The sequence below is a fragment of the Nematostella vectensis genome, chromosome 11 (genome assembly GCF_932526225.1).
Source record: "Nematostella vectensis chromosome 11, jaNemVect1.1, whole genome shotgun sequence".
NCBI lineage: Eukaryota > Metazoa > Cnidaria > Anthozoa > Actiniaria > Edwardsiidae > Nematostella > Nematostella vectensis.
Genome location: NC_064044.1, coordinates 15,135,761 through 15,152,048, shown reverse-complemented (window position 1 = coordinate 15,152,048; position 16,288 = coordinate 15,135,761). Strand labels below are relative to the sequence as shown.

The 16,288-nt window shown below is 38.4% G+C and overlaps 39 non-coding genes across 39 annotated transcripts; all 39 read left to right on the top strand.

The window, feature by feature from the left end:
- The first annotated feature begins 47 nt into the window (after positions 1 to 47).
- On the top strand, positions 48 to 149 carry Trnaf-gaa. The gene has a single exon. It is a non-coding gene; the product is annotated as a tRNA-Phe (tRNA).
- Positions 150 to 326: 177 nt separating this feature from the next.
- Trnae-uuc lies at positions 327 to 398 on the top strand. The gene has a single exon. It is a non-coding gene; the product is annotated as a tRNA-Glu (tRNA).
- Positions 399 to 581: 183 nt separating this feature from the next.
- Trnaf-gaa lies at positions 582 to 691 on the top strand. The gene is given in 2 exon segments: positions 582 to 618; positions 627 to 691. It is a non-coding gene; the product is annotated as a tRNA-Phe (tRNA).
- A 177-nt stretch (positions 692 to 868) lies between these two features.
- Positions 869 to 940, top strand: Trnae-uuc. The gene has a single exon. It is a non-coding gene; the product is annotated as a tRNA-Glu (tRNA).
- A 462-nt stretch (positions 941 to 1,402) lies between these two features.
- Trnae-uuc lies at positions 1,403 to 1,474 on the top strand. The gene has a single exon. It is a non-coding gene; the product is annotated as a tRNA-Glu (tRNA).
- Positions 1,475 to 1,657: 183 nt separating this feature from the next.
- Positions 1,658 to 1,759, top strand: Trnaf-gaa. Its single transcript has one exon. It is a non-coding gene; the product is annotated as a tRNA-Phe (tRNA).
- Positions 1,760 to 1,936: 177 nt separating this feature from the next.
- Trnae-uuc lies at positions 1,937 to 2,008 on the top strand. Its single transcript has one exon. It is a non-coding gene; the product is annotated as a tRNA-Glu (tRNA).
- Positions 2,009 to 2,214: 206 nt separating this feature from the next.
- On the top strand, positions 2,215 to 2,316 carry Trnaf-gaa. Its single transcript has one exon. It is a non-coding gene; the product is annotated as a tRNA-Phe (tRNA).
- Positions 2,317 to 2,494: 178 nt separating this feature from the next.
- On the top strand, positions 2,495 to 2,566 carry Trnae-uuc. The gene has a single exon. It is a non-coding gene; the product is annotated as a tRNA-Glu (tRNA).
- A 181-nt stretch (positions 2,567 to 2,747) lies between these two features.
- Trnaf-gaa lies at positions 2,748 to 2,849 on the top strand. Its single transcript has one exon. It is a non-coding gene; the product is annotated as a tRNA-Phe (tRNA).
- A 716-nt stretch (positions 2,850 to 3,565) lies between these two features.
- Trnae-uuc lies at positions 3,566 to 3,637 on the top strand. The gene has a single exon. It is a non-coding gene; the product is annotated as a tRNA-Glu (tRNA).
- A 183-nt stretch (positions 3,638 to 3,820) lies between these two features.
- Trnaf-gaa lies at positions 3,821 to 3,922 on the top strand. Its single transcript has one exon. It is a non-coding gene; the product is annotated as a tRNA-Phe (tRNA).
- Positions 3,923 to 4,353: 431 nt separating this feature from the next.
- Trnaf-gaa lies at positions 4,354 to 4,455 on the top strand. The gene has a single exon. It is a non-coding gene; the product is annotated as a tRNA-Phe (tRNA).
- Positions 4,456 to 5,166: 711 nt separating this feature from the next.
- Positions 5,167 to 5,238, top strand: Trnae-uuc. The gene has a single exon. It is a non-coding gene; the product is annotated as a tRNA-Glu (tRNA).
- A 461-nt stretch (positions 5,239 to 5,699) lies between these two features.
- On the top strand, positions 5,700 to 5,771 carry Trnae-uuc. The gene has a single exon. It is a non-coding gene; the product is annotated as a tRNA-Glu (tRNA).
- Positions 5,772 to 5,954: 183 nt separating this feature from the next.
- Trnaf-gaa lies at positions 5,955 to 6,056 on the top strand. The gene has a single exon. It is a non-coding gene; the product is annotated as a tRNA-Phe (tRNA).
- A 178-nt stretch (positions 6,057 to 6,234) lies between these two features.
- Positions 6,235 to 6,306, top strand: Trnae-uuc. The gene has a single exon. It is a non-coding gene; the product is annotated as a tRNA-Glu (tRNA).
- Positions 6,307 to 6,489: 183 nt separating this feature from the next.
- Trnaf-gaa lies at positions 6,490 to 6,591 on the top strand. Its single transcript has one exon. It is a non-coding gene; the product is annotated as a tRNA-Phe (tRNA).
- A 711-nt stretch (positions 6,592 to 7,302) lies between these two features.
- Positions 7,303 to 7,374, top strand: Trnae-uuc. The gene has a single exon. It is a non-coding gene; the product is annotated as a tRNA-Glu (tRNA).
- A 461-nt stretch (positions 7,375 to 7,835) lies between these two features.
- Positions 7,836 to 7,907, top strand: Trnae-uuc. Its single transcript has one exon. It is a non-coding gene; the product is annotated as a tRNA-Glu (tRNA).
- Positions 7,908 to 8,368: 461 nt separating this feature from the next.
- Trnae-uuc lies at positions 8,369 to 8,440 on the top strand. Its single transcript has one exon. It is a non-coding gene; the product is annotated as a tRNA-Glu (tRNA).
- Positions 8,441 to 8,904: 464 nt separating this feature from the next.
- Positions 8,905 to 8,976, top strand: Trnae-uuc. Its single transcript has one exon. It is a non-coding gene; the product is annotated as a tRNA-Glu (tRNA).
- Positions 8,977 to 9,159: 183 nt separating this feature from the next.
- On the top strand, positions 9,160 to 9,261 carry Trnaf-gaa. The gene has a single exon. It is a non-coding gene; the product is annotated as a tRNA-Phe (tRNA).
- A 177-nt stretch (positions 9,262 to 9,438) lies between these two features.
- Positions 9,439 to 9,510, top strand: Trnae-uuc. Its single transcript has one exon. It is a non-coding gene; the product is annotated as a tRNA-Glu (tRNA).
- Positions 9,511 to 9,971: 461 nt separating this feature from the next.
- On the top strand, positions 9,972 to 10,043 carry Trnae-uuc. The gene has a single exon. It is a non-coding gene; the product is annotated as a tRNA-Glu (tRNA).
- Positions 10,044 to 10,505: 462 nt separating this feature from the next.
- On the top strand, positions 10,506 to 10,577 carry Trnae-uuc. Its single transcript has one exon. It is a non-coding gene; the product is annotated as a tRNA-Glu (tRNA).
- Positions 10,578 to 10,759: 182 nt separating this feature from the next.
- Positions 10,760 to 10,861, top strand: Trnaf-gaa. The gene has a single exon. It is a non-coding gene; the product is annotated as a tRNA-Phe (tRNA).
- Positions 10,862 to 11,039: 178 nt separating this feature from the next.
- Positions 11,040 to 11,111, top strand: Trnae-uuc. The gene has a single exon. It is a non-coding gene; the product is annotated as a tRNA-Glu (tRNA).
- Positions 11,112 to 11,294: 183 nt separating this feature from the next.
- Trnaf-gaa lies at positions 11,295 to 11,396 on the top strand. The gene has a single exon. It is a non-coding gene; the product is annotated as a tRNA-Phe (tRNA).
- Positions 11,397 to 11,573: 177 nt separating this feature from the next.
- Positions 11,574 to 11,645, top strand: Trnae-uuc. The gene has a single exon. It is a non-coding gene; the product is annotated as a tRNA-Glu (tRNA).
- Positions 11,646 to 12,360: 715 nt separating this feature from the next.
- Trnaf-gaa lies at positions 12,361 to 12,462 on the top strand. The gene has a single exon. It is a non-coding gene; the product is annotated as a tRNA-Phe (tRNA).
- A 178-nt stretch (positions 12,463 to 12,640) lies between these two features.
- Trnae-uuc lies at positions 12,641 to 12,712 on the top strand. Its single transcript has one exon. It is a non-coding gene; the product is annotated as a tRNA-Glu (tRNA).
- Positions 12,713 to 12,895: 183 nt separating this feature from the next.
- Positions 12,896 to 12,997, top strand: Trnaf-gaa. Its single transcript has one exon. It is a non-coding gene; the product is annotated as a tRNA-Phe (tRNA).
- A 710-nt stretch (positions 12,998 to 13,707) lies between these two features.
- On the top strand, positions 13,708 to 13,779 carry Trnae-uuc. Its single transcript has one exon. It is a non-coding gene; the product is annotated as a tRNA-Glu (tRNA).
- Positions 13,780 to 13,961: 182 nt separating this feature from the next.
- Positions 13,962 to 14,063, top strand: Trnaf-gaa. Its single transcript has one exon. It is a non-coding gene; the product is annotated as a tRNA-Phe (tRNA).
- A 712-nt stretch (positions 14,064 to 14,775) lies between these two features.
- Positions 14,776 to 14,847, top strand: Trnae-uuc. Its single transcript has one exon. It is a non-coding gene; the product is annotated as a tRNA-Glu (tRNA).
- A 461-nt stretch (positions 14,848 to 15,308) lies between these two features.
- Positions 15,309 to 15,380, top strand: Trnae-uuc. The gene has a single exon. It is a non-coding gene; the product is annotated as a tRNA-Glu (tRNA).
- A 183-nt stretch (positions 15,381 to 15,563) lies between these two features.
- Trnaf-gaa lies at positions 15,564 to 15,665 on the top strand. Its single transcript has one exon. It is a non-coding gene; the product is annotated as a tRNA-Phe (tRNA).
- Positions 15,666 to 16,098: 433 nt separating this feature from the next.
- Trnaf-gaa lies at positions 16,099 to 16,200 on the top strand. The gene has a single exon. It is a non-coding gene; the product is annotated as a tRNA-Phe (tRNA).
- Positions 16,201 to 16,288: the final 88 nt, after the last annotated feature.

Here is a 16,288-nt window from a genome sequence, read left to right as displayed (position 1 = left end):
AATTCATCATATTTAAGCTCGAGCAGACTAAGTCTGGACATGAACGTGCCGAAATAGCTCAGTTGGGAGAGCGTCAGACTGAAGATCTGAAGGTCCCTGGTTCAATCCGGAGAGTTTGTAGGAACTCTGAAAAATCCCGGGTTTCGGCATTTTTTAAACCATTTTTGTTAACTGGACCTCTTTCACAGTCAAGACACGGCAGACATGTTTGTAAAGAATGATACAAATATGTGCTTGATGAATTTATGGAGAAAACATCATCGTATCATAATACTATTCTTCGCGCTGTATTTGATCAAGAAAACATTTCCTAAGGTGAGCAGGTATCCCATATGGTCTAGCGGTTAGGATTTCTGGTTTTCACCCAGACGGCCCGGGTTTGACTCCCGGTATGGGAAAAAATGCATTTTTTTAAATCTAGAAGGTCTTACTTTTATAATTAGATAAAGTTTTGATTATTGCGCAAAATCAATGGCGAAGAAAAGCAGTCCTTCTTTGTTTGACATTTTGCGCACTTTATATTTTTTCATACAAAATTCATCATATTTAAGCCCGAGCAGACGAAGTGTGGACATGAACGTGTCGAAATAGCTCAGTTGGGAGAGCGTCAGACTGAAGATCTGAAGATCTGAAGGTCCCTGGTTCAATCCGGAGAGTTTGTAGGAACTCTGAAAAATCCCGGGTTTCGGCATTTTTTAAACCATTTTTGTTAACTGGAGCTCTTTCACAGTCAAGACACGGCAGACATGTTTGTAAAGAATGGTACAAATATGAGCTTGATAAATTTATGGAGAAAACATCATCGTACCATAATACTATTCTTCGCGCTGTATTTAATCAAGAAAACATTTCCTAAGGTGAGCAGATATCCCATATGGTCTAGCGGTTAGGATTTCTGGTTTTCACCCAGACTGCCCGGGTTCGACTCCCGGTATGGGAAAAAATGCATTTTTTTAAATCTAGAAGGTCTTACTTTTATAATTAGATAAAGTTTTGATTATTGCGTAAAATCAATGGCGAAGAAAAGCAGTCCTTCTTTGTTTGACATTTTGCGCACTTTATATTTTTTCATACAAAATTCATCATATTCAAGCCCGAGCAGACGAAGTCTGGACATGAACGTGTCGAAATAGCTCAGTTGGGAGAGCGTCAGACTGAAGATCTGAAGGTCCCTGGTTCAATCCGGAGAGTTTGTAGGAACTCTTAAAAATCCCCTGTTTCGGCATTTTTCAAACCATTTTTGTTAACTGGAGCTCTTTCACAGTCAAGACACGGCAGACATGTTTGTAAAGAATGGTACAAATATGAGCTTGATAAATTTATGGAGAAAACATCATCGTATCTTAATACTATTCTTCGCGCTGTATTTAATCAAGAAAACATTTCCTAAGGTGAGCAGATATCCCATATGGTCTAGCGGTTAGGATTTCTGGTTTTCACCCAGACGGCCCGGGTTCGACTCCCGGTATGGGAAAAAATGCATTTTTTTAAATCTAGAAGGTCTTACTTTTATAATTAGATAAAGTTTTGATTATTGCGCAAAAACAATGGCGAAGAAGAGCAGTCCTTCTTTGGTTGCCATTTTGCGCACTTTTTATTTCTTCATTCAAAATTCATCATATTTAAGCCCGAGCAGACTAAGTCTGGACATGAACTTGCCGAAATAGCTCAGTTGGGAGAGCGTCAGACTGAAGATCTGAAGGTCCCTGGTTCAATCCGGAGAGTTTGTAGGAACTCTGAAAAATCCCGGGTTTCGGCATTTTTTAAACCATTTTTGTTAACTGGAGCTCTTTCACAGTCAAGACACGGCAGACATATTTGTAAAGAATGGTACAAATATGAGCTTGATAAATTTATGGAGAAAACATCATCGTATCATAATACTATTTTTCGCGCTGTATTTAATCAAGAAAACATTTCCTAAGGTGAGCAGGTATCCCATATGGTCTAGCGGTTAGGATTTCTGGTTTTCACCCAGACTGCCAGGGTTCGACTCCCGGTACGGGAAAATCTCTTTTATTTTAATTTAGAAGTTCTTACCGATTTAATTAGATAAAGTTTCGACTATTGCGCAAAAACAAAGTTTTGAATATTGCGCAAAAACAATGGCGAGGAAGAGCAGTCCTTCTTTGGTTGCCATTTCGGCACTTTTTATTTTTTCATTCAAAATTCATCATATTTAAGCCCGAGCAGACTAAGTCTGGACATGAACTTGCCAAAATAGCTCAGTTGGGAGAGCGTCAGACTGAAGATCTGAAGGTCCCTGGTTCAATCCGGAGAGTTTGTAGGAACTCTAAAAAATCCCGGGTTTCGGCATTTTTTTAAACCATTTTTGTTAACTGGAGCTCTTTCACAGTCAAGACACGGCAGACATGTTTGTAAAGAATGGCACAAATATGAGCTTGATAAATTTATGGAGAAAACATCATTGTATCACGATACTATTCTTCGCGCTGTATTTAATCAAGAAAACATTTCCTAAGGTGAGCAGATATCCCATATGGTCTAGCGGTTAGGATTTCTGGTTTTCACCCAGACAGCCCGGGTTCGACTCCCGGTATGGGAAAAATGAATTTTTTTAAATATAGAAGGTCTTACTTTTATAATTAGATAAAGTTTTGATTATTGCGCAAAAACAATGGCGAAGAAGAGCAGTCCTTCTTTGGTTGCCATTTTGGCACTTTTTATTTTTTCATTCAAAATTCATCATATTTAAGCCCGAGCAGACTAAGTCTGGACATGAACGTGCCGAAATAGCTCAGTTGGGAGAGCGTCAGACTGAAGATCTGAAGGTCCCTGGTTCAATCCGGAGAGTTTGTAGGAACTCTGAAAAATCCCGGGTTTCGGCATTTTTTTAAACCATTTTTGTTAACTGGACCTTTTTCACAGTCAAGACACGGCAGACATGTTTGTAAAAAATGGCACAAATATGAGCTTGATAAATTTATGGACAAAACATCATCGTATCATAATACTATTCTTCGCGCTGTATTTGATCAAGAAAACATTTCCTAAGGTGAGCAGGTATCCCATATGGTCTAGCGGTTAGGATTTTTGGTTTTCACCCAGACGTCCCGGGTTCTACACCCGGTATGGGAAAAATGCATTTTTTTAAATCTAGAAGGTCTTACTTTTATAATTAGATAAAGTTTTGATTATTGCGCAAAATCAATGGCGAAGAATAGCAGTCCTTCTTTGTTTGACATTTTGCGCACATTTTTTTTTTTTTTTTCATACAAAATTCATCATATTTAAGCCCGAGCAAACGAAGTCTGGACATGAACGTGCCGAAATAGCTCAGTTGGGAGAGCGTCAGACTGAAGATCTGAAGGTCTCTGGTTCAATCCGGAGAGTTTGTAGGAACTCTGAAAAATCCCCTGTTTCGGCATTTTTTAAACCATTTTTGTTAACTGGAGCTCTTTCACAGTCAAGACACAGCAGACATGTTTGTAAAGAATGGTACAAATATGAGCTTGATAAATTTATGGAGAAAACATCATCGTATCTTAATACTATTCTTCGCGCTGTATTTAATGAAGAAAACATTTCCTAAGGTGAGCAGATATCCCATATGGTCTAGCGGTTAGGATTTCTGGTTTTCACCCAGACTGCCCGGGTTCGACTCCCGGTATGGGAAAAAATGCATTTTTTTAAATCTAGAAGGTCTTACTTTTATAATTAGATAAAGTTTTGATTATTGCGCAAAAACAATGGCGAAGAAGAGCAGTCCTTCTTTGGTTGCCATTTTGCGCACTTTTTATTTCTTCATTCAAAATTCATCATATTTAAGCTCGAGCAGACTAAGTCTGGACATGAACGTGCCGAAATAGCTCAGTTGGGAGAGCGTCAGACTGAAGATCTGAAGGTCCCTGGTTCAATCCGGAGAGTTTGTAGGAACTCTGAAAAATCCCGGGTTTCGGCATTTTTTAAACCATTTTTGTTAACTGGAGCTCTTTCACAGTCAAGACACGGCAGACATGTTTGTAAAGAATGGTACAAATATGAGCTTGATAAATTTATGGAGAAAACATCATCGTACCTCAATACTATTCTTCGCGCTGTATTTAATCAAGAAAACATTTCCTAAGGTGAGCAGATATGCCATATGGTCTAGCGGTTAGGATTTCTGGTTTTCACCCAGACGTCCAGAGTTCTACTCCCGGTATGGGAAAAATGCATTTTTTTAAATCTAGAAGGTCTAACTTTTATATTAATATAAAGTTTTGATTATTGCGCAAAAACAATGGCGAAGAAGAGCAGTCCTTCTTTGTTTGACATTTTGCGCACTTGTTATTTTTTCATACAATATTCATCATATTTAAGCCCGAGCAGACGAAGTCTGGGCATGAACGTGCCGAAATAGCTCAGTTGGGAGAGCGTCAGACTGAAGATCTGAAGGTCCCTGGTTCAATAAGGAGAGTTTGTAGGAACTCTGAAAAATCCCGGGTTTCGGCATTTTTTTAAACCATTTTTGTTAACTGGACCTCTTTCACATTCAAGACACGGCAGACATGTTTGTAAAGAATGGCACAAATATGAGCTTGATAAATTTATGGACAAAACATCATCGTATCATAATACTATTCTTCGCGCTGTATTTAATCAAGAAAACTTTTCCTAAGGTGAGCAGGTATCCCATATGGTCTAGCGGTTAGGATTTTTGGTTTTCACCCAGACATCCCGGGTTCTACTCCCGGTATGGGAAAAATGCATTTTTTTAAATCTAGAAGGTCTTACTTTTATAATTAGATAAAGTTTTGATTATTGCGCAAAATCAATGGCGAAGAATAGCAGTCCTTCTTTGTTTGACATTTTGCGCACTTTTTATTTTTTCATACAAAATTCATCATATTTAAGCCCGAGCAGACGAAGTCTGGACATGAACGTGCCGAAATAGCTCAGTTGGGAGAGCGTCAGACTGAAGATCTGAAGGTCTCTGGTTCAATCCGGAGAGTTTGTAGGAACTCTGAAAAATCCCCTGTTTCGGCATTTTTTAAACCATTTTTGTTAACTGGAGCTCTTTCACAGTCAAGACACGGCAGACATGTTTGTAAAGAATGGTACAAATATGAGCTTGATAAATTTATGGAGAAAACATCATCGTATCTTTATACTATTATTCGCGCTGTATTTAATCAAGAAAACATTTCCTAAGGTGAGCAGATATCCCATATGGTCTAGCGGTTAGGATTTCTGGTTTTCACCCAGACGGCCCGGGTTCGACTCCCGGTATGAGAAAAAATGCATTTTTTAAATCTAGAAGGTCTAACTTTTATAATTAGATAAAGTTTTGATTATTGCGCAAAAACAATGGCGAAGAAGAGCAGTCCTTCTTTGGTTGCCATTTTGAGCACTTTTTATTTCTTCATTCAAAATTCATCATATTTAAGCTCGAGCAGACTAAGTTTGGACATGAACGTGCCGAAATAGCTCAGTTGGAAGAGCGTCAGACTGAAGATCTGAAGGTCCCTGGTTCAATCCGGAGAGTTTGTAGGAACTCTGAAAATTCCCGGATTTCTGCATTTTTTAAACCATTTTTGTTAACTGGAGCTCTTTCACAGTCAAGACACGGCAGACATGTTTGTAAAGAATGGTACAAATATGAGCTTGATAAATTTATGGAGAAAACATCATCGTACCTTAATACTATTCTTCGCGCTGTATTTAATCAAGAAAACATTTCCTAAGGTGAGCAGATATCCCATATGGTCTAGCGGTTAGGATTTCTGGTTTTCACCCAGACTGCCCGGGTTCGACTCCCGGTATGGGAAAAAATGCATTTTTTTAAATCTAGAAGGTCTTACTTTTATAATTAGATAAAGTTTTGATTATTGCGCAGAAAACAATGGCGAGGAAGAGCAGTGCTTCTTTGATTGCCATTTTGGCACTTTTTATTTTTTCATTCAAAATTCATCATATTTAAGCCCGAGAAGACTAAGTCTGGAAATGAACGTGCCGAAATAGCTCAGTTGGGAGAGCGTCAGACTGAAGATCTGAAGGTCCCTGTTTCAATCCGGAGAGTTTGTAGAAACTCTGAAAAATCCCGGGTTTCGGCATTTTTTTAAACCATTTTTGTTAACTGGAGCTCTTTCACAGTCAAGACACGGCAGACATGTTTGTAAAGAATGGCACAAATATGAGCTTGATAAATTTATGGAGAAAACATCATCGTATCATAATACTATTCTTCGCGCTGTATTTAATAAAGAAAACATTTCCTAAGGTGAGCAGGTATCCCATATGATCTAGAGGTTAGGATTTCTGGTTTTCACCCAGTCGGCCCGGGTTCGACTCCCGGTATGGGAAAAAATGCATTTTTTTAAATCTAGAAGGTCTTTCTTTTATAATTAGATAAATTTTTGATTATTGCGCAAAAACAATGTCGAAGAAGAGCAGTCCTTCTTTGGTTGCCATTTTGCGCACTTTTTATTTCTTCATTCAAAATTCATCATATTTAAGCCTTAGCAGACTAAGGCTGGACATGAACGTGCCGAAATAGCTCAGTTGGGAGAGCGTCAGACTGAAGATCTGAAGGTCCCTGGTTCAATCCGGAGAGTTTGTAGGAACTCTGAAAAATCCCCTGTTTCGGCATTTTTTAAACCATTTTTGTTAACTGGAGCTCTTTCACAGTCAAGACACGGCAGACATGTTTGTAAAGAATGGTACAAATATGAGCTTGATAAATTTATGGAGAAAACATCATCGTATCTTTATACTATTATTCGCGCTGTATTTAATCAAGAAAACATTTCCTAAGGTGAGCAGATATCCCATATGGTCTAGCGGTTAGGATTTCTGGTTTTCACACAGACTGCCCGGGTTCGACTCCCGGTATGGGAAAAAATGCATTTTTTTAAATCTAGAAGGTCTTACTTTTATAATTAGATAAATTTTTGATTATTGCGCAAAAACAATGTCGAAGAAGAGCAGTCCTTCTTTGGTTGCCATTTTGCGCACTTTTTATTTCTTCATTCAAAATTCATCATATTTAAGCCCGAGCAGACGAAGTCTGGACATGAACGTGCCGAAATAGCTCAGTTGGGAGAGCGTCAGACTGAAGATCTGAAGGTCTCTGGTTCAATCTGGAGAGTTTGTAGGAACTCTGAAAAATCCCCTGTTTCGGCATTTTTTAAACCATTTTTGTTAACTGGAGCTCTTTCACAGTCAAGACACGGCAGACATGTTTGTAAAGAATGGTACAAATATGAGCTTGATAAATTTATGGACAAAACATCATCGTATCATAATACATTTCTTCGCGCTGTATTTAATCAAGAAAACATTTCCTAAGGTGAGCAGGTATCCCATATGGTCTAGCGGTTAGGATTTTTGGTTTTCACCCAGACGTCCCGGGTTCTACTCCCGGTATGGGAAAAATGCATTTTTTTAAATCTAGAAGGTCTAACTTTTATAATTAGATAAAGTTTTGATTATTGCGCAAAAACAATGGCGAAGAAGAGCAGTCCTTCTTTGTTTGACATTTTGCGCACTTGTTATTTTTTCATACAAAATTTATCATATTTAAGCCCGAGCAGACAAAGTCTGGACATGAACGTGCCGAAATAGCTCAGTTGGGAGAGCGTCAGACTGAAGATCTGAAGGTCTCTGGTTCAATCTGGAGAGTTTGTAGGAACTCTGAAAAATCCCCTGTTTCGGCATTTTTTAAACCATTTTTGTTAACTGGAGCTCTTTCACAGTCAAGACACGGCAGACATGTTTGTAAAGAATGGTACAAATATGAGCTTGATAAATTTATGGAGAAAACATCATCGTATCTTTATACTATTATTCGCGCTGTATTTAATCAAGAAAACATTTCCTAAGGTGAGCAGATATCCCATATGGTCTAGCGGTTAGGATTTCTGGTTTTCACCCAGACGGCCCGGGTTCGACTCCCGGTATGAGAAAAAATGCATTTTTTAAATCTAGAAGGTCTTACTTTTATAATTAGATAAAGTTTTGATTATTGCGCAAAAACAATGGCGAAGAAGAGCAGTCCTTCTTTGGTTGCCATTTTGCGCACTTTTTATTTCTTCATTCAAAATTCATCATATTTAAGCCCGAGCAGACTAAGTCTGGACATGAACGTGCCGAAATAGCTCAGTTGGGAGAGCGTCAGACTGAAGATCTGAAGGTCCCTGGTTCAATCCGGAGAGTTTGTAGGAACTCTGAAAATTCCCGGATTTCTGCATTTTTCAAACCATTTTTGTTAACTGGAGCTCTTTCACAGTCAAGACACGGCAGACATGTTTGTAAAGAATGGTACAAATATGAGCTTGATAAATTTATGGAGAAAACATCATCGTACCTTAATACTATTCTTCGCGCTGTATTTAATCAAGAAAACATTTCCTAAGGTGAGCAGATATCCCATATGGTCTAGCGGTTAGGATTTCTGGTTTTCACCCAGACGGCCCGGGTTCGACTCCCGGTATGGGAAAAAATGCATTTTTTTAAATCTAGAAGGTCTTACTTTTATAATTAGAAAAAGTTTTGATTATTGCGCAGAAAACAATGCCGAGGAAGAGCAGTCCTTCTTTGGTTGCCATTTTGCGCACTTTTTATTTCTTCATTCAAAATTCATCATATTTAAGCCCGAGCAGACTAAGTCTGGACATGAACTTGCTGAAATAGCTCAGTTGGGAGAGCGTCAGACTGAAGATCTGAATGTCCCTGTTTCAATCCGGAGAGTTTGTAGAAACTCTGAAAAATCCCGGGTTTCGGCATTTTTTTAAACCATTTTTCTTAACTGGAGCTCTTTCACAGTCAAGACACGGCAGACATGTTTGTAAAGAATGGCACAAATATGGGCTTGATAAATTTATGGAGAAAACATCATCGTATCATAATACTATTCTTCGCGCTGTATTTAATCAAGAAAACATTTCCTAAGGTGAGCAGATATCCCATATGGTCTAGCAGTTAGGATTTCTGGTTTTCACCCAGACTGCCCGGGTTCGACTCCCGGTATGGGAAAAAATGCATTTTTTTAAATCTAGAAGGTCTTACTTTTATAATTAGATAAAGTTTTGATTATTGCGCAAAATCAATGGCGAAGAATAGCAGTCCTTCTTTGTTTGACATTTTGCGCACTTTTTATTTTTTCATACAAAATTCATCATATTTAAGCCCGAGCAGACGAAGTCTGGACATGAACGTGCCGAAATAGCTCAGTTGGGAGAGCGTCAGACTGAAGATCTGAAGGTCCCTGGTTCAATCCGGAGAGTTTGTAGGAACTCTGAAAAATCCCGGGTTTCGGCATTTTTTAAACCATTTTTGTTAACTGGAGCTCTTTCACAGTCAAGACACAACAGACATGTTTGTAAAGAATGGTACAAATATGAGCTTGATAAATTTATGGAGAAAACATCATCGTACCTTAATACTATTCTTCGCGCTGTATTTAATCAAGAAAACATTTCCTAAGGTGAGCAGATATCCCATATGGTCTAGCGGTTAGGATTTCTGGTTTTCACCCAGACGTCCCGGGTTCTACTCCCGGTATGGGAAAAATGCATTTTTTTAAATCTAGAAATTCTAACTTTTATAATTAGATAAAGTTTTGATTATTGCGCAAAAACAATGGCGAAGAAGAGCAGTCCTTCTTTTTTTGACATTTTGCGCACTTGTTATTTTTTCATACAAAATTTATCATATTTAAGCCCGAGCAGACGAAGTCTGGACATGAACGTGCCGAAATAGCTTAGTTGGGAGAGCGTCAGACTGAAGATCTGAAGGTCTCTGGTTCAATCTGGAGAGTTTGTAGGAACTCTGAAAAATCCCCTGTTTCGGCATTTTTTAAACCATTTTTGTTAACTGGAGCTCTTTCACAGTCAAGACACGGCAGACATGTTTGTAAAGAATGGTACAAATATGAGCTTGATAAATTTATGGAGAAAACATCATCGTACCTCAATACTATTCTTCGCGCTGTATTTAATCAAGAAAACATTTCCTAAGGTGAGCAGATATCCCATATGGTCTAGCGGTTAGGATTTCTGGTTTTCACCCAGACGGCCCGGGTTCGACTCCCGGTATGGGAAAAAATGCATTTTTTTAAATCTAGAAGGTCTTACTTTTATAATTAGATAAAGTTTTGATTATTGCGCAAAAACAATGGCGAGGAAGAGCAGTCCTTCTTTGGTTGCCATTTTGCGCACTTTTTATTTCTTCATTCAAAATTCATCATATTTAAGCCCGAGCAGACTAAGTCTGGACATGAACGTGCCGAAATAGCTCAGTTGGGAGAGCGTCAGACTGAAGATCTGAAGGTCTCTGGTTCAATCCGGAGAGTTTGTAGGAACTCTGAAAAATCCCCTGTTTCGGCATTTTTTAAACCATTTTTGTTAACTGGAGCTCTTTCACAGTCAAGACACGGCAGACATGTTTGTAAAGAATGGTACAAATATGAGCTTGATAAATTCATGGAGAAAACATCATCGTATCTTTATACTATTATTCGCGCTGTATTTAATCAAGAAAACATTTCCTAAGGTGAGCAGATATCCCATATGGTCTAGCGGTTAGGATTTCTGGTTTTCACCCAGACGGCCCGGGTTCGACTCCCGGTATGAGAAAAAATGCATTTTTTAAATCTAGAAGGTCTTACTTTTATAATTAGATAAAGTTTTGATTATTGCGCAAAAACAATGGCGAAGAAGAGCAGTCCTTCTTTGGTTGCCATTTTGCGCACTTTTTATTTCTTCATTCAAAATTCATCATATTTAAGCCCGAGCAGACTAAGTCTGGACATGAACTTGCTGAAATAGCTCAGTTGGGAGAGCGTCAGACTGAAGATCTGAATGTCCCTGGTTCAATCCGGAGAGTTTGTAGGAACTCTGAAAAATCCCGGGTTTCGGCATTTTTTTAAACCATTTTTGTTAACTGGAGCTCTTTCACAGTCAAGACACAACAGACATGTTTGTAAAGAATGGTACAAATATGAGCTTGATAAATTTATGGAGAAAACATCATCGTATCATAATACTATTCTTCGCGCTGTATTTAATCAAGAAAACATTTCCTAAGGTGAGCAGATATCCCATATGGTCTAGCGGTTAGGATTTCTGGTTTTCACCCAGACTGCCCGGGTTCGACTCCCGGTATGGGAAAAAATGCATTTTTTTAAATCTAGAAGGTCTTACTTTTATAATTAGATAAAGTTTTGATTATTGCGCAAAATCAATGGCGAAGAATAGCAGTCCTTCTTTGTTTGACATTTTGCGCACTTTTTATTTTTTCATACAAAATTCATCATATTTAAGCCCGAGCAGACGAAGTCTGGACATGAACGTGCCGAAATAGCTCAGTTGGGAGAGCGTCAGACTGAAGATCTGAAGGTCCCTGGTTCAATCCGGAGAGTTTGTAGGAACTCTGAAAAATCCCGGGTTTCGGCATTTTTTAAACCATTTTTGTTAACTGGAGCTCTTTCACAGTTAAGACACAACAGACATGTTTGTAAAGAATGGTACAAATATGAGCTTGATAAATTTATGGAGAAAACATCATCGTACCTTAATACTATTCTTCGCGCTGTATTTAATCAAGAAAACATTTCCTAAGGTGAGCAGATATCCCATATGGTCTAGCGGTTAGGATTTCTGGTTTTCACCCAGACGTCCCGGGTTCTACTCCCGGTATGGGAAAAATGCATTTTTTTAAATCTAGAAGGTCTAACTTTTATAATTAGATAAAGTTTTGATTATTGCGCAAAAACAATGGCGAAGAAGAGCAGTCCTTCTTTGTTTGACATTTTGCGCACTTGTTATTTTTTCATACAAAATTTATCATATTTAAGCCCGAGCAGACGAAGTCTGGACATGAACGTGCCGAAATAGCTTAGTTGGGAGAGCTTCAGACTGAAGATCTGAAGGTCTCTGGTTCAATCTGGAGAGTTTGTAGGAACTCTGAAAAATCCCCTGTTTCGGCATTTTTTAAACCATTTTTGTTAACTGGAGCTCTTTCACAGTCAAGACACGGCAGACATGTTTGTAAAGAATGGTACAAATATGAGCTTGATAAATTTATGGAGAAAACATCATCGTACCTCAATACTATTCCTCGCGCTGTATTTAATCAAGAAAACATTTCCTAAGGTGAGCAGATATCATATATGGTCTAGCGGTTAGGATTTCTGGTTTTCACCCAGACGTCCCGGGTTCTACTCCCGGTATGGGAAAAATGCATTTTTTTAAATCTAGAAGGTCTAACTTTTATAATTAGATAAAGTTTTGACTATTGCGCAAAAACAATGGCGAAGAAGAGCAGTCCTTCTTTGGTTGACATTTTGCGCACTTTTTATTTCTTCATTCAAAATTCATCATATTTAAGCCCGAGCAGACTAAGTCTGGACATGAACGTGCCGAAATAGCTCAGTTGGGAGAGCGTCAGACTGAAGATCTGAAGGTCCCTGGTTCAATCCGGAGAGTTTGTAGGAACTCCAAAAAATCCCGGGTTTCGGCATTTTTTTAAACCATTTTTGTTAACTGGAGCTCTTTCACAGTCAAGACACGGCAGACATGTTTGTAAAGAATGGTACAAATATGAGCTTGATAAATTTATGGAGAAAACATCATCGTACCTCAATACTATTCTTCGCGCTGTATTTAATCAAGAAAACATTTCCTAAGGTGAGCAGATATCCCATATGGTCTAGCGGTTAGGATTTCTGGTTTTCACCCAGACGGCCCGGGTTCGACTCCCGGTATGGGAAAAAATGCATTTTTTTAAATCTAGAAGGTCTTACTTTTATAATTAGATAAAGTTTTGATTATTGCGCAAAAACAATGGCGAAGAAGAGCAGTCCTTCTTTGGTTGCCATTTTGCGCACTTTTTATTTCTTCATTCAAAATTCATCATATTTAAGCTCGAGCAGACGAAGTCTGGACATGAACGTGCCGAAATAGCTCAGTTGGGAGAGCGTCAGACTGAAGATCTGAAGGTCCCTGGTTCAATCCGGAGAGTTTGTAGGAACTCTGAAAAATCCCGGGTTTCGGCATTTTTTAAACCATTTTTGTTAACTGGAGCTCTTTCACAGTCAAGACACGGCAGACATGTTTGTAAAGAATGGTACAAATATGAGCTTGATAAATTTATGGAGAAAACATCATCGTACCTCAATACTATTCTTCGCGCTGTATTTAATCAAGAAAACATTTCCTAAGGTGAGCAGATATCCCATATGGTCTAGCGGTTAGGATTTCTGGTTTTCACCCAGACGTCCAGAGTTCTACTCCCGGTATGGGAAAAATGCATTTTTTTAAATCTAGAAGGTCTAACTTTTATATTAATATAAAGTTTTGATTATTGCGCAAAAACAATGGCGAAGAAGAGCAGTCCTTCTTTGTTTGACATTTTGCGCACTTGTTATTTTTTCATACAATATTCATCATATTTAAGCCCGAGCAGACGAAGTCTGGACATGAACGTGCCGAAATAGCTCAGTTGGGAGAGCGTCAGACTGAAGATCTGAAGGTCTCTTGTTCAATCTGGAGAGTTTGTAGGAACTCTGAAAAATCCCCTGTTTCGGCATTTTTTAAACCATTTTTGTTAACTGGAGCTCTTTCACAGTCAAGACACGGCAGACATGTTTGTAAAGAATGGTACAAATATGAGCTTGATAAATTTATGGAGAAAACATCATCGTACCTCAATACTATTCTTCGCGCTGTATTTAATCAAGAAAACATTTCCTAAGGTGAGCAGATATCCCATATGGTCTAGCGGTTAGGATTTCTGGTTTTCACCCAGACGTCCCGGGTTCTACTCCCGGTATGGGAAAAATGCATTTTTTTAAATCTAGAAGGTCTAACTTTTATAATTAGATAAAGTTTGGACTATTGCGCAAAAACAATGGCGAAGAGGAGCAGTCCTTCTTTGGTTGACATTTTGCGCACTTTTTATTTCTTCATTCAAAATTCATCATATTTAAGCCCGAGCAGACTAAGTCTGGGCATGAACGTGCCGAAATAGCTCAGTTGGGAGAGCGTCAGACTGAAGATCTGAAGGTCCCTGGTTCAATAAGGAGAGTTTGTAGGAACTCTGAAAAATCCCGGGTTTCGGCATTTTTTTAAACCATTTTTGTTAACTGGACCTCTTTCACATTCAAGACACGGCAGACATGTTTGTAAAGAATGGCACAAATATGAGCTTGATAAATTTATGGACAAAACATCATCGTATCATAATACTATTCTTAGCGCTGTATTTAATCAAGAAAACTTTTCCTAAGGTGAGCAGGTATCCCATATGGTCTAGCGGTTAGGATTTTTGGTTTTCACCCAGACATCCCGGGTTCTACTCCCGGTATGGGAAAAATGCATTTTTTTTAAATCTAGAAGGTCTTACTTTTATAATTAGATAAAGTTTTGATTATTGCGCAAAATCAATGGCGAAGAATAGCAGTCCTTCTTTGTTTGACATTTTGCGCACTTTTTATTTTTTCATACAAAATTCATCATATTTAAGCCCGAGCAGACGAAGTCTGGACATGAACGTGCCGAAATAGCTCAGTTGGGAGAGCGTCAGACTGAAGATCTGAAGGTCTCTGGTTCAATCCGGAGAGTTTGTAGGAACTCTGAAAAATCCCCTGTTTCGGCATTTTTTAAACCATTTTTGTTAACTGGAGCTCTTTCACAGTCAAGACACGGCAGACATGTTTGTAAAGAATGGTACAAATATGAGCTTGATAAATTTATGGAGAAAACATCATCGTATCTTTATACTATTATTCGCGCTGTATTTAATCAAGAAAACATTTCCTAAGGTGAGCAGATATCCCATATGGTCTAGCGGTTAGGATTTCTGGTTTTCACCCAGACGGCCCGGGTTCGACTCCCGGTATGAGAAAAAATGCATTTTTTAAATCTAGAAGGTCTAAATTTTATAATTAGATAAAGTTTTGATTATTGCGCAAAAACAATGGCGAAGAAGAGCAGTCCTTCTTTGGTTGCCATTTTGAGCACTTTTTATTTCTTCATTCAAAATTCATCATATTTAAGCTCGAGCAGACTAAGTTTGGACATGAACGTGCCGAAATAGCTCAGTTGGAAGAGCGTCAGACTGAAGATCTGAAGGTCCCTGGTTCAATCCGGAGAGTTTGTAGGAACTCTGAAAATTCCCGGATTTTTGCATTTTTTAAACCATTTTTGTTAACTGGAGCTCTTTCACAGTCAAGACACGGCAGACATGTTTGTAAAGAATGGTACAAATATGAGCTTGATAAATTTATGGAGAAAACATCATCGTACCTTAATACTATTCTTCGCGCTGTATTTAATCAAGAAAACATTTCCTAAGGTGAGCAGATATCCCATATGGTCTAGCGGTTAGGATTTCTGGTTTTCACCCAGACTGCCCGGGTTCGACTCCCGGTATGGGAAAAAATGCATTTTTTTAAATCTAGAAGGTCTTACTTTTATAATTAGATAAAGTTTTGATTATTGCGCAGAAAACAATGGCGAGGAAGAGCAGTCCTTCTTTGATTGCCATTTTGGCACTTTTTATTTTTTCATTCAAAATTCATCATATTTAAGCCCGAGAAGACTAAGTCTGGAAATGAACGTGCCGAAATAGCTCAGTTGGGAGAGCGTCAGACTGAAGATCTGAAGGTCCCTGTTTCAATCCGGAGAGTTTGTAGAAACTCTGAAAAATCCCGGGTTTCGGCATTTTTTTAAACCATTTTTGTTAACTGGAGCTCTTTCACAGTCAAGACACGGCAGACATGTTTGTAAAGAATGGCACAAATATGAGCTTGATAAATTTATGGAGAAAACATCATCGTATCATAATACTATTCTTCGCACTGTATTTAATAAAGAAAACATTTCCTAAGGTGAGCAGGTATACCATATGATCTAGAGGTTAGGATTTCTGGTTTTCACCCAGTCGGCCCGGGTTCGACTCCCGGTATGGGAAAAAATGCATTTTTTTAAATCTAGAAGGTCTTTCTTTTATAATTAGATAAATTTTTGATTATTGCGCAAAAACAATGTCGAAGAAGAGCAGTCCTTCTTTGGTTGCCATTTTGCGCACTTTTTATTTCTTCATTCAAAATTCATCATATTTAAGCCTTAGCAGACTAAGGCTGGACATGAACGTGCCGAAATAGCTCAGTTGGGAGAGCGTCAGACTGAAGATCTGAAGGTCCCTGGTTCAATCCTGAGAGTTTGTAGGAACTCTGAAAAATCCCGGGTTTCGGCATTTTTTTAAACCATTTTTGTTAACTGGACCTCTTTCACAGTCAAGACACGGCAGACATGTTTGTAAAGAATGGCACAAATATGAGCTT